This window comes from Panthera onca, chromosome D4, assembly GCF_046562875.1.
Source record: "Panthera onca isolate mPanOnc1 chromosome D4, mPanOnc1 haplotype 2, whole genome shotgun sequence".
Lineage (NCBI taxonomy): Eukaryota > Metazoa > Chordata > Mammalia > Carnivora > Felidae > Panthera > Panthera onca.
In genome coordinates this window covers 74,304,487-74,319,135 of record NC_138351.1, presented here as the reverse complement: position 1 = coordinate 74,319,135, position 14,649 = coordinate 74,304,487, and the positions used below count along the sequence as shown (strand labels likewise).

General features: G+C 54.6%; 1 protein-coding gene across 8 annotated transcripts in view; it reads right to left on the bottom strand.

Annotated features, from left to right (window-relative positions):
* The window catches only part of RGS3 (regulator of G protein signaling 3), a 140,074-nt gene that overhangs the window by 15,811 nt on the left and 109,614 nt on the right, over positions 1–14,649 (bottom strand). Inside the window, exon 1 of one of the 8 annotated variants that reach the window (XM_060608930.3) lies at positions 2,773–3,727. The exons of the other annotated variants lie outside the window; for them this stretch is intronic. The gene's annotated coding sequence lies outside the window, so the exon portion shown is untranslated. Of the gene's footprint in view, positions 1–2,772; positions 3,728–14,649 lie in introns of those variants that run through there. 8 annotated transcript variants of the gene reach the window in all.

The following is a 14,649-nucleotide window of genomic DNA, read 5'->3' as shown; positions in this document are numbered from 1 at the left end:
CTTCCCAGCAGCCCCTTAAAGGAAGTGTCATGGTGTCCCTGTTAGTAAAGGAGGAGCCAGGCAGTCTCTGCCTTCGTCTCCACCAACTCAAGTCCCAAGTCAGAGCAATCACAAAGTGATAGAAGCTTAGACCTGGCCAAAGGGTATCTTCTACCTGAGCTAAAGTTCTAAAAAATCCTATTCAAACCAGACTCGCTCTGAATATTGAGGTATCTCTCTCTTCTTTTTTTAATGTTTATTCTTGCGGGAGAGAGAGACAGAGTGTGAGTGGGGGAAGGGGCAGAGAGAGAGGGGGACACGGAATCTGAGGCAGGGTCCGGGCTCTGAGGTGGCAGCACAGAGCCCGACGCGGGGCTCGAACCTACAAGCCACGAGATCGTGACCTTAGTCGAAGTCGGACGCTTAACCGACTGAGCCACCCAGGCGCCCCTTTAAGTATCTCTTTGAAACCAGTAAACTGGAATGAAATCAGAACTTGAAAATATTGCCCTATTTGGACTAAACAGATGTCCCAGGCACATGGGACCTCGCTGAGGGATCCTCCACCCAGTGATTTTCAAACTGTGTTTGGAGGAACCTCAGGAGTTCTGCACAGCAAAGAAAGCATTTCCTGTCTGACATACAACCCTCAGAACCCTTGAAGTTTTTGCTGGACTCCTACAGACTTCATTTGCAAAGGGAAAAATAGGGCCCCTGATGAAGTCTGAAAAGCAGCTTGCTCACAGGAACACTGGGGCTCGGAGAAGGCCAGGCGCGCTAAGGCCACACAGGGGAAGCAGGTCTCGAGGCCGGGCTGGGCCCCTCATCACACTCGAGGATTTGGAATGTTGGAATGAGAACTATCTGGAATCCAGGTTTCACCCATCAAGAGGCCACAGCTGTCTCATGAAGGAGAAAGTGGCCACGCGTTCCTGGCCACACGTGCACATGTGTGTGCCCACACGTGCACGCGCGCGTGGACACTGGCTGAGAATCTGAGAGGTAAGTACTCCCAGAACATAGGTTAGGAGCTCTCATTGTAGAGACCGTTAATGTCCATTTGACGGATGACAATGCTGAGCGCAAACAGCAGTGACTTTCCCACTATTGCACAAGCTGCCCGGGACCAAAAGGTTATGCCCAAAGCAGAGAAATCTTTTAAGCTCTGGGGAGTGTGTGACAGTGAAGCCTCAGCCAGGCTCGTATCTGGGAGTCCGTGACCCCAGTGGTAGGGTGCTCCCCACATGTGTCAGGGGTCCCACTGACATCTGGGAGCACCAGGGATGTGAGAGCAGTGTGGGTAAGAGCCACTGCCTGGGAGCAGGAAAGTGAAAGGTGTCCCCCCACCACCCCACCCCAGTGGAGAGGGAACTGAGCAAGGTAGCAGGGAGGACCTCAGAGGACTCTGGGATGATCTGGTCAGGGTTTGGTTCTCAGACACACCCAAAGACCCTCTTGGGAGAGGATTGTACCCTCCACCCAGGGACCCCTCAGACCCCAAAACGGCAGTGATCCCAAGTCTGCAGCACACAGAGGGGGAGGCTGAGGCCCAGAGAGGGCGAATCACACAGTGGGACTAGGGAAAGCCAGTCACTAAACCCTCTGGGTCTCAAGGTCTCCACCCATTAACTGAGATAACCAACATGCCCAAGTGACAAACCAGGAGAACATACCATAGAGAGTATAAAGTTCTTTTTTTTTTTTTTAAAAGTAGGCTCCACGCCCAATGTGGGGCTTGAACTCAAAACCCCAAGATCAAGAGCTGAATGTTCTACCCACTGAGCCAGCCAGGCTCCCCAAAAGTATAAAACTCTTCAACGGGATACTGGTGGTGGTATCAGTGGTGACTAAACAGCGGATCTAAAGGGAAACGCTCAAGTCACGAACCTCAAATAGTGGCACATCTTGCCCATGGACCCCTGGAAGCAAACTTGGCCAAATACCCAGAATCAAACTTGGTGATTGTGATGACAGGCCTCTCAGTCCAGAAATCTCATCTGGAAACTAAGGTCTGTGCTTTAGCCTCATCAGACTGTTCCCAGGGAGAGAGAAGGCCCCCCTGCTGACTGACAGCCCAGCCCGGAACAGTGACCTAGAGACAAGTCCCCAAACACCCGCACCAATCGGCTGCTCCTGCTAGGCTGGGGTTGGAGCAAGGCCTCTGGCTCCTTCTTTCCAGCTCATTCCAGAGCAGCCCAGTCCTCCGCCCCTCACCCCACCCGCAGGGAAGCATTCTCCTCCAGAAAAACAAACAGCCAGCCCCCCCATTCACCCACATTCAGTCCCCCTCCCCCTGGGCCAGACCCCGCCCCCCCCCCCCCCCCACCTGGAAGGACCCACAGAAGGAAGCAGCAACCCGTGCTCCTCAGGGCCTGGCACGGAGTGGCCCTGATGGGGTGGGGGGTGGAGGGGAGCAGGGGGCATTTCCCCTTTCCTAGGGGTGGGGGTAGGGCCGGCCGGTCCCAGCGGTGACAGAGCCTGAGCCCGCCTACCCCGCCTACCCCTCCTACCCCTCCGAAAGCGCAAGCGAGCAACCACAGACCCAAAACCAGAAATGCAAGTCAGCCAGCCTCTGCCAATCCTGCCCCAAACGGAGGCCAAACCAAACAAAGCCAGAAGGGGAAGTGCCCCTGTCCCCATCTCCCCACCCTCGCCCCAGGCAGCAGAGAAACCACCCCACGAGCTCTCAGGGCTCCCAGGGTGCCCAGGGAGCCACGTTCCCGTGTCAGTGGTGTCACCCTCTGGCTGGGCACCTCTGGCAAGCCTCTTGCCCTCTTGGCCCCGTCTCCTCACCTGGAGCAGGGCCACGACATCACACTGGACTCAGAAGAGTCACACTGGCCCAGAAGAGGCATTTGATAACATGGTGGCTATCGTCAGTCCAATCTTATTTTACAGATGGGGAAACCGAGGTCTCAGAAGCTAAGGGAATGACCTAAGAAATTGGAGGCTGATTTAGTATTAGCACTCATGTCTCCTGGCTTCGTTGGGCCCTTATACACAAGTATGGTGGACCCAGGAGTCTACACAAGTGAACACTACCTGAGGCCCCTAACCTGGGCCCCCCCCCCCCCCCCCCCACACACACACACAGGGCAGATACTCGCAAAGAAGGGCCTGAGCTCTCTGGTTCCTTGCTGTGCTCCAGGACCAGGCTCGTGTGAATGCCCAGATAGGTTTGGTCAGGCCAGTGTTCCTGGGAGAGCTGGGGTTGGGAGTGCCTTGGGGAAGGCAGGTTCTGGAGCAAATATAGGAAATCTCAGAAATTTCGGCAGGGGGGAGGGGTGGCAAGTGAAGGAATTAGGACAGAAAAAGAGATAAAGGTGAGAGCACGTCACAACGGATGCCAGATGCGGGACTGTCCTATGAGGAACAGAGTGACACCTGCAGAGCCCTGCTACGTCAGAAATGCTCCGAGCAGCAGTGTGAGCAGGGTATGGGGGTGGGGGAAGGGCCACGGGGACACGCATGCATACAAACACACAAGTGTTCGTTCATTCTCCAGGCACCGAGTAAGGCCCTGAGAGGACAGACGGGGACAAGTCAGACACAATCCCTGCCCTCAGTTGAGCAGAAAAAACAGAGACTGGACAACTGGTCCTGGCGCGTCTGGTGAGTGCTCTGACGGGGGAGGCAGCAGCAGCTGGCAAAACCCAGTTAGGCAGCTTTGCAACAGGTTGGGGTGATAAGAATCCGGCCACGGTGCTCCAGAGAGATCGGCCTGCTGGCCCAGGGCTTTGGGTCCACAGTGCCCTGTGCAGCTAGCTGTCCCCTTGCTGTGGGGAGTCTGTATCTCTCCCATCCATCACTTCTTTGGCTTGGCTGGACCAGTGTGAATTCTGTCCTTGTCTTGCCTGCTAGAAGCACACAGGAAATGAGCCAGGCCCTCCAAATGAAGCTGCTGTTTAGGATCTAATCAAACCCTGCCCCCAGTCCAATCCAGGACTCAGAACAGGCTGGGAAGGGTGGCAGGTAGGACTCCCAGAGCATCTCCTGGGCCCCAGAGCCCTCCCACCCCTATACCTGCTACTGGGGTAGGAGGGTGGCAGCGAGCTCCTGGAAGTGACTTGCCCAATGTCACACAGCCACTAAATGTGGAGCCAGGTCTGCTGACCCCAGAGTCAACCTGCAGCTCTCACTCTGAGATGACTCATCACATCCACCACAGATGCCGGGCTCTGTATCTGCCCTCAAAAACCACTTCCTGCACTGGCGCGGGAGGTGGGGGTTGAGAATTGGGGTTTGCCTTTGTCTCCGGGTCACGCTTACACAGCTAGGATTTTACAGATAGAGCGCTGGACATAAAGCCAGAAGACCTGGGCTGGAATCCTCCCTCCATCCTTTGCTAGCTGTGCGACCAGGCTATGGCGTCTGGTTTTCTCAGCCATGAAATGGGCCATGAAGTGAGGACACTTCCTGCCACACGCCCCATCCTCCTCCCAGAGGGCTGAGGGGACCAAGTCTCAGAAAGGACAGGAAAGTGCTCTGTCAACTGGAAAGTCGCCAGAGAAAGGGAGAGGTTATTCAAATTCCTGCCCAGCGCCTCAGACCTCCAGACTTGACTTTTGAGACGGGGTTGCTCCTTCAAGTTTGGCATGTTCTGGGCTCCTGAGCAGCTCCCTGGCTTCTGGGTCCCTGGCATGGTGCTGGCTTCCAGGAACCTCACCTGCCTGGCCAACACTTAGCTCCCCCAGCCCAGCCTCGGTGCAGCTCCTCAGCCTGATTTCTTGACACGGAGAGGCTGGAGCCACCCCCGGCCCTGCCTCTGCCTGCCAGCTCAGGGCCTCCCGGCAGCTGTCCTCCTCCCCTGTCCCCAACCTGGCAGTTTTGGCACCGAACAAGGTGGAGACAGATGACACCGTACAGTGGAGAGAGCTCTGGAGACTGAGCCCTACCGCACTCACTGGCTGGGTGACCTCAGGTATAGCCTCTCTGAGCCTCAGTTTCCTCAGCTGTAACATGGGATTCATAACAGCTCCCCGGTGCTGCAGGAGGCGTGCTGAGCTGGTGTGCACCCACAGCGTGGCACCGCGTGGCCACACGAAGCACTGGAATGGCAGCCACGACCACCGCAGGACCACCCATCATCGACATCTCTCTCCTTGGATTTGCTCCCACCCATCTGACAACCCCATGAGGTCATGAGCCTCTTGGCCTGTCCGTGGGAACCTGTCCCAGGCTCCTGCCCCTCTCAGTCCTGCCTACTCCCTTGTGCACCCATCCGCTCCCCTGGGGTTCAGTCACCATCCGTGCCATCTTGCCACCCCCGAGCCCACACTGCCGGCTCCGACCTGTCTCCTGAGTCTAGATTCCAGAGGTGAGTGTTCACCAGGTACTCATGAAACAGCACTGCTCCAGAACACTGTCCTAGGCGTTGTGGGCACAATGGGAAATGAGAGAGACACAATCCCTGTCCTGGGGGAGCTTCCAGGCCAGAGAGGAAGGACTGACATGAGCCACATCGTCGGTCGGTCGCCCACAGAAACATGTAATAGATGCAAAGTGTGATCGCTGATGGGCAGGAAAACCATAGAGTGCCACAGGAGAGAATGCAGCGCCACATGGGAAAGGCCACTCCGCAATGACACTGAGCCCCAGATCTGCTCGATGGGCAGGAGAGGGTTCACCAGGGACGCCTGCGCAGTGGGGGAACAGAGGAGGCCTGTGTGGCTAGGGCCCAGGCACAGAGATAGAGACCTCCCTCTGCACATCCCGCTGGTGCCCCCAGCTCAACATGCCTCACGCTGAATGCAAGTCCACTCGATCGATGATGACACCGCCAGCTGCCAAAACCAGGGACCTGGGTTCCACCCTTTCTCCCTTTCCCTTCACTACCACCCCCACTACTCTGGCCAGCCACCAACACCTCCTGATTGTCCCCGGGAATATCTTCAGAATCACTCCCCCGGGGTAGGTTATGCATGTATGGGGTCAGGGAGTATACGGGAACTCTCTCTACTTTCTTCTCAATCCCTAAAACTGCTCTAAAAACAAGGTGTATTAGCTTAGAAAAAAAATAATCTCTCCACTCCCTCCACCTTCACCACCACCACCTCCCCCCAGGACACTGTCATCTCCCACCGGAATGGAGGAGGACCTCCTGGCGGCAGCCCAGACCCCTTTAGCGGCCATGCCAGGGAGCCTTTTATGCAAATCTGACCCTGTCACTCCCCTGCTTAAAGCCCTGTCAAGGCTCCCCAACGCCCCCCAGGTAAGTCCCAATCCTGTAGCCCTGAGAGATCCTGGGGTCTGTCTTCCTCTGACTTCACCTCCTACCACTACCCATCTTAAGTGTTTGATGAGAATGAATGGATGGATGAATGGATGAAGGAAGGAAGGAATGGGCAATCCAGTGAATGTCACAGGACCATCTAGACTCTTAGGACCTTAAGTGTGGCCCCTGAACCAGCAGTAGCAACAGCAGCTGGAACCTCACCTGAAATAGAGAATCTTAAGGCCTCAACCGACAGCTCCTGGTTCAGAATCTGCCTTTTACCAAGATTCCGAGAGATTAATCTGCACGTTAAAAATAGCACTGATCCAGACTATTGGTTCTCAAAAGAGAGGTACACTTTAGAATCACCGGTGGAGCATTTTAAAAATATCTGTATCTGGGCTCAATTCCAGACTTACTGGATAAGATTCCCTGAGAGTAGAGCTGGTATCTTGACTTCTTTCTAACTCCACAGATAATTCTGGGGAGCAGCCCCAGTTAACAGATAAGGTGAGTGGGACCGAGAGAAGGGAGGCGATGTGCCCGAGGCCATACAACAGAATCAGGACGAGAATGTGCAGACCAGAACTTAGTGCAGGACCAGTCCCAACAAACACCGCTCCCGCCATAACGGAGGCCCACGCAGAAGAGGCATGACCTCAGCAGCCCCTCGTCCCCAGATAAGGAGCTGGCAAGCTCCCTCGCAAGCTACCCATTCATGTTTCCTATTAACAGAGGCCCAAATCCAGGAGAGAAAGGAAGGAGGAATTTGAATACAGATGGAAAATTCTCCATCCCTAAAGGATCCCACGACTACACTCATGGGTCTGTTGGGGACTCAGGACGGCAACACATCACAACAGGGAGCATACCTGTTGACTCAAAGCAATAGTGAGGCACAGAGGAGAAGCAGCTCTTCCAGTCCAGAAACTCGGGACGAAGCCAACACACAGGGAAGAAGAACACTGAGGAATGAGAACTGAGGCGAACCCTCTTAGAAGCTTCCCTACTCTTGGTACTGCTACCTGGGTAAGCCTGAAGGACATGTCTTCAGGCCTGGCCTTTGGCGCTTCGATGGGATGCCCGGCACCATCCTGCATGCCCAGCTTCTCACTGGGCAGGGAAAGCAGTTCCCGAGGTATGAGTTTCCAGGACAAAGCTCCCCTGTCCGCACCTTGCCAAGCTCCTTCCCTTGGGTCCCAGATGCCACTGCTTCAGTGTGTGGGGGTGGCCTGGATTGGTGGCCCCCCACAGCCCAAAGACCCCTGCCACACACCTCAGCCCTCTTCTCTCCTGAAAGCTGTAAGAGTGGAGAGCAGGGCTGTCCCAGCTGCTTCCTATCCCCACAGGGACCCGTGCCTCTGTCAGAAGGAGAGTGCCAAGCCCCGGGGGCCTCTCTTGCCCCCGGGGCTCTCTGCTCAGAACCAGCCCCCTGAGGGCCCTGCCACCATTCCCCTTCCCACCTGGCACCCCTTTCTCTGCCCGGTCCACATGTGTGTCCGCACGGACTCACTTTCCTATTGCGTCCCCCTCCTCAAGTGCATCTCCTTCCCATCCTCTGGAGCCCAGTGAAATGCTCCTTGGGATGCCCTGGCTAGGGGGCTCTCTGTATTCCTGCCAGTGCCCGGCCTGCCCTGCTCTCGGGGTCCTGGGCATGCCCTGTTTTGGCTCATCAAGATTATGTCCCCGGCTCACTCCCTCCCACCCCCACCCCCAGAGTTACTCAGCGAATACCTACAGATCTCCAGCCATGTGCCAGGGCCTGTGCGGGGCAAAGTGACAAGACACCTTCCCTTCCCGGAAGGTGCTGATCTATGGGGCAGAGAGCCAGGTGAAGGACCCGCGTCAACCCCCCACATGCCCATTGCTCCCCCAGGGGGCTGTGGAAGCACAGAGGCAGCAGGAAAGATGGGGATGGCTCTTGGAGGAGGTAATGGGGACAGGGATGGGAGAGGATGTCCGGGCCAGAAACAGAGATAGCATGGAACATTCGAGGAAGTGCAGGTGGTTCCATGGAACAGAAGCATGGATATGGTAAAGAATTTGGACTTGGACTTGGACCCTGAGAGCAGTGTTTACCGTGCTGCTGTAGAGATAGGGGAGGTGGAGCCGGAGATGATGGAAACAGAAAACAAAGAAAAAGATATGGGGGAGAGAGGAAGAAAGAAACCATAAATTGAGTGTCTACCAAATGCCGACACCGTGACGGTTGCTTTCCATACACTCTTGCACCCCAGCAACCCTGTGTGGTAGGGATCATTGGCCCGATTTGGCAAATGAGGAAAATGAGACTCAGAGAGGTTAAGGTAATGTGCAAGATCACAAAGCAAGTGAGCAGAGGAGTCGAACTGAAACCATGGTCAGCCTGGCTCCAAAGCCCTTTCTCTTTCTACTACCCCATGGCCTCCTTTCCTCCTTTCTTGCCCCTTCACCGCCCTTCCTCACCCCCTCCCTCCCAAGCACCCATCTGGGCCAGGCACTGTGCTAGGCACAGTGAGCGATACCAGACTCAGGGGCCCTGCTCATACCGCAAACTGCTGGAGACCGAGGGACAGATGTCTGACTCGCCTGGCGGGGGGCAGAGTGGGGTAGAATTCCACACATCTGGTGACCTTCCCAAACCGTCTCCCTCCAGAGACCACTTCATGCGCAGGGTGAGCCAGAAGCGTGTGGCTTCTCTGTGATATTCTATGCTGGGCTGATCAAACAAAAAAACTCTGCCAAGCTGGGAGGACCCCAGGGAAGGGCACAAATAGCACTGTGGTCATGAGACCAGGATTGGGAATCAGGCAGGCCTGGGGTCCAATCTCACTTCCTAACCCTGTGGCTGAGTCAGGGGGCACAGCAGTGCTCAGCCCACTGGGGGGCCCTCCCTCTCCACTGCTTGGCTCTCCCTCCTAGCAGGTACAGGGACCAACCCGAAATCTCAGGCTTCACTCCAAGCAACAGCTCTGAGAACAGAGGTGCCTTCAGAGCTGGGGGTCGTGGGTGGGGGAAGCCTAATGCTGGTGAAGAACTGAGGTCTGGAGGCAGACAAACCCAGGTTCATGTCCTGCCTCTGCCACTTCCTAGCTAGGTGCCTTTAACCTCTGGACAGGCTGCTTAACCGATTCAAGGTTCAGTTTTCTTATCTGTAAGTGGTGCTGTAAGTCACGACTACCTACATCACGGCATTGTTGGGAGGTAATCCACATAGTAAGTGTTCAATGAACATTTCCAATTCCTGTAATCAGACTTATTACTGTCATCACAGAGATCACCAGTCTCCTTCCTTGCATCCCACTCTGGGAGAGGACACTTGGCACATTCTTCCCCCTAAGATGGGGGCACTGTTATCTGTGCATTCCAGGGGAGGAAACTGAGGCCCGTAACAAAGGCCCTGGAGGCTGGAGAGGTAGCTGAGCCTGTGCTCGGTTTCCCCTAGGCTGGGTCAGTCTGGCTCTCTGTGTGGCCCAAGCCAAATCCCTCTCCTCTCCAGGCCACATCTTCTGGAGGGTGTCTGTCCAGCACTGAATCTCAGCCAGCCTGGAGGAATCAGGGCTCAAGGTATGGTCAGGTCTCCTTGTGGGCACATGGAGGGCAGGAGGAGAAGAAAGCACCCCCTCTTCAGAGACCCCAACGCTTGTCTGTCCGCCCCAGTTCCTAAAATATTCTTCTTTCAGGGCCTTCAGTGCCAGGGGCACTGGGTGGGGGGAGTTGAGGGAGGAGGCTCTTCCATTCCAGGATGCCAGAATGGGTATCTGGCCACAACCCATTGGTGGTTACCTCCAAGGCCCTCCCCAGCACGCTGTAACCTACACCCCTGCCTCTCTGAAGCAGACACGCTTTCTGTTAAGGGATGACGTTGACGCTGGGTTTATCTGGGGTTGCAGTTCCAAAACCATCCTTCTGGCCTCCTCCTGGCCTGGGACTCTCTCTCTCATCTCCCTCACACGGACCTGATTATATTCCTCTCCTGCTGCAAACCCTTCTATCCCTCTAGGATAGTCCCAGCTCCTTACCCTGTGTGTTCGGCCCCTGCCACCTGACCTCCGGCCACGCCATTTCTCTTCCCCCAGCCAGTCTAAACTAGTTGTAGTTCCCCAAACACACTCCACTCTCAGGCACCTCGAAACCTCTCCTCACTGTACTTCCTACCTAGAACACCCTGCCCTCCCTTGTCCACCGGGCAAACTCCTACTGATCCTTCAAAATTGAGCTCACCCACACGTGTATTGTCCCCTTGATTGCCGACAAAGATGATGATGCCCTAGAGTGAGAGAGGATGGTGTTTTCATTAATTGGATAACCACCCTGAGAAAATGAGTCTTGACCTCACCATCCACCATACATAAGAATCTATTTCAAGTAGATTTTGGATCTAAATATGAAACATAAAACGACAGAATATCTGGAAGATAACATAGAACACACCCACAACTTGGTAACAGGCAAAGAAACGGGATTCGATCGGCCCTCTCGGTAAAGAAAAAGACTGACAAGTTGGACTGCATTAAGAACTTCTGTACTTCAGAGGATACCCTCGTCAAAAGAATGAAAAGGTAAGACGCAGAGCAAAAGGCGATGTTTGCAATGTCTATATCCCACAATGAAAATATACCCAGAATATTTTTTAAGCTTCCACAAGCCAATAAGAAAAAGACAGACAACCCAATAGAAAATGTGGCGGGGGCGGGGGGGAGAGGAGGGTTACACGTGAACAGGTGCTTCACTAACAGGTGGCCAATGAACATATGGAAAGGTCCCAAACCTCATTAGTCACCAAGGAAATGCAAATTAAAAAACCATATGTAGTTATCACAATATCTAATACTGGTTGGTGTGGTGGTGGTAAGGATGTGGAGTAACAGAAGCTCTCTCCTACACAGCTCAAAGAGGGCAATGGTGTCAAGCCTGGGAAATTATATGATAGTATCTACTAAAGCTAATTATATACCACTTTATGACTCAGCAGTTGTAAACCTTAGGTATTTACCCAGCAGAAAAGTAGATACAGCCTATCAAAAGACATCTATGAGATTCTTCAGAGCAGTACTCTTCATTTTAAACTCAAGCTGGAAACAAGCCAAATGTTCATCACCAGGAGAAATGAACAAATTGCAACATCGTCACACAATGAAATATCCTACAACAGTGAGAAGGAACAAAATAAAACTGCATACAGTTACGTTGACAAGTCTCATCATCAAAATGCAGACCCAAAGAAGTCAGCATAAAAGAGTGCATGCTTGGGGCGCATGGGTGGCTCAGTTGGTTGAGTGTGTACAACTTCCGCTCAGGTCATGATCTTGTAGTTCGTGAGTTCGAGCCCCAAGTCGGGCTCTGTGCTGACAACTCAGAGCCTGGAGCCTGCTTCAGATTCTGTGTCTCCGTCCCTCTCTCTGCCCCTCCCCCACTCACACTCTGTCTGTCTCTCTCTCTCTAAAAAAATAAATAAACATTTTTTAAAAAGTTTTAAAAAGAGTGCATGCTTGGTGATTCCAGGTATACAAAGTTCAAAATCAGGCAACACTAATCAATGAGAGAAGGGCAGGACAGAGGTTATGTTTGAGGTGGTAGTGACTGAAAGGGGAGGGTGCAGGGGTATTTCTTGGGTACTAGAATATTCTATTTCTTGACCTGGAGAGTTTGTTCACTTTGTGAAAATTCATCAGCTGTATAGTTCCAACCATTTTGAAACTATGTTGCATTTCAACAGAGAAATTTATTTAAAGACAAACAAAAGCCCTCATCCTGGTGTCCCCCTGTTCCCTCCTTCCTCCATGAGCCCCTCTCCTTGGTGCACATCTCTGATAGCACATTCGGACTCCCCCAAAAGCCGCTGCACCACCTCCTGTTTCCAGAACACCAACTCCGTGTCAGACCCCACGCCAAGCGCCTCACTTCGCCCACATCATCATGTTCAAGAACAGCCACTGTGAGGTGACATGCGAGTGGCACTCAGCCACTGCCACGACTCAGCGTTAGTGCACACGGAGCGCTTCATGCACACACATCATCTCATTCAACCAGTGAGGCCGGGCCATTGCCTGAAGAGACTCAGGCAAGGAGAGAGAGGTTCAGTGTCTTGCCCAAGGGCACACAGCTGTACCACGCGTGGGAGAGCCTGTTCTCTCTCCAGTCCAGAGCCCACGCACCTGTACGAAGCACACTACACAGCCTCCCCCTGGGATTAGAAGGAACAGTGCCTGGACACACACAGGTGATTTCTGTGGCTAGGTGGGAACCGCGTCTACACTGCAGAAGAGTGGAGAGACCGGGACAGAGACCTGCTCCTTCGATGGACAAGCACCCATGCATCCAGACTCAGCCTCACCTCCTGCAGGAAGTTTTGCTGTGGCTCCCAGGCTGGGTTGGAAGCTTCCTCAGGGTTCCTCCCTCCCCAAGTCTCCGCATCAGAGCTGTGTTGCTACCATCCATCACATGCCCATCGTTGGCACTGGATTGAAGATTGGGCCCTTTATGTCTATACCTCTAGTACCTGGCCGATGCATGGTACCTAGCAAGTATTTAACAAGTGTGGAAGGGAGGGAGGGAGGCAGAGCAGACAAGTTCAGAGCTGTTACTGAGTGAGATCAGCTGGGAACTCCATTAATCAAGGTCCGAGCAGTGATGGTTTCAGTGTCCTGGATGGGCATTGGTTGCAGCCCCTGACTTAAGGAGAAGCACGGCCACACGACCTTCCGTTCCACGGCCCTCCTCCCACCCCCGGCTGCCCCCACCTTATCTCCAAGGTTGTGGCCAGCCAGCTGGCTCCCAGAGGCTCTGCCCTGCTCTTTCTCCCCTCCCCCCATGTTCCCCCACCTTCTGCCACCGTGCCCTGAGAGCCTGATTCCACTATTGGCCTGAGGCTAACCCCACCAGGAGGTAACTGAGGACACCAGAGAGCCCTGGCCACGCAGAGAAAGGCATGCCCGGTTCCAAATAACTTACTACACCCCCTGCCTTTCTAAGTTGGGAGCCGCTGACAGTTCTCCAGCAGCAGCCTGATCTATGGTGCCAGGTGCAAGCAGGCTGGCCCATCACAGGCAAGGGAAGGGGACAAGCCCCGGGCCATCTGGAACAGAGAGCACACCTGGCAGCTATCCATACATCTGGAGTGATGGTCAAGGCCCACCGCCAGAGAAAGAGGGTAAGAGGGTCTCTTGGGAGCCCGCCCCCCTCCTCTGTGCCTGGAGGCTCCGATCTGCCAAGCACCTCCTGGCCCCAGCACCCCTCTCCCCAGTCCTGCCCCACTCCCACCCCAATCCCAGACGCCTGGGTGCAGCTGGCTGTGCAGGAGAAGGTGGCAGCTCCCTGGGGCTGAGCCTGGCTGGCCTGCTGTGAGTGGCTCCAGCCTCTCTGGGCTTAGCGGGCTGAGCCATAAGCAGCCTTGTTTATCCCTGGGAGGAATGACGGTTTTCCCTGAGCAATGACATCTTGGAAACGGCCTGGCTCCACAAACAACAACAAACCTCCCAGCCCTGGCCTGGGCTCCAGCCTGCATGAGAAGGCCTCTGACCAAAACTGCCTGAATAGCAGGTTAGGGGCTGCTTTCCTGCTAAGCCAGACCCTGGCCTTGACCAGTAACGCTCAGAAGAGAAGAGGGTCTACAGAGACTCAAAGAACTGGGTGGCTGCAAGGTCCAGCTCCTGGTTGCTCCAAAGGGGAAACTGAGCCGGGGTTGGGGGGGTTGCGGAATTTTGCCTGAGATCATCCAGTGAGTAGGAGCTAGAATGTGCCTCAGTCTCTGGCCTGTTGGCCAAGCAAGAGCTTTCTCTACTGCACATAGTTTTTCAGAGGAAAGCCAGGTTCTAGCTGGTAAGCCAGAGGGGTTCTAGAAAGGAATGTGTCACTGGGGAGTCTGAAAAAGGGGGGACATCAAGATGAAAGCCAGGTACTCTGAGTCATCCAGTTGGTGTGACACAGAGATTTGAGCTGGGGAACCAGAGACCTGGGTTCTTGTGCCCACTTGGCTGCGGAGTTTAACGTAACCTCAGGCAAGTCCTTCCTCCCCTGCCTCAGTCCCCTATCTGTCCAGAAAGCAAATGGACTCAGTCATCTCCAGGGCCTTGGGAAACTAAATGGGAAGAAGCTCTAAGAACCTCCAGGAACCCAACTGGGCATGGGCACTCCCTCCTCAACTCTGCCTCTTCTGGGGAAGCCAGGCGGACCACTGGCTGAGAACCACCCTCACACAAAACCCCAGACCCACGTCCATGGTGGGGCCCCATCCCAAGGGGGCCCAAGCTCGGATCCAAACCGCTGTAGTCTGTGCAAAGGACCACGGACATTGCATTCAAAGCCGCCGGGGGGCGCGCGGGTGGCTCAGTCGGTTAGGCGTCCGACTTCGGCTCAGGTTATGATCTCACGGTTCGTGAGTTCGGGCCCCACGTCCGGCTCTGTGCTGATAGCTCAGGGCCTGGAGCCTGCTTCTGATTCTGTGTCTCCCTCCCCTGCTCACACTTCTGTCTCTC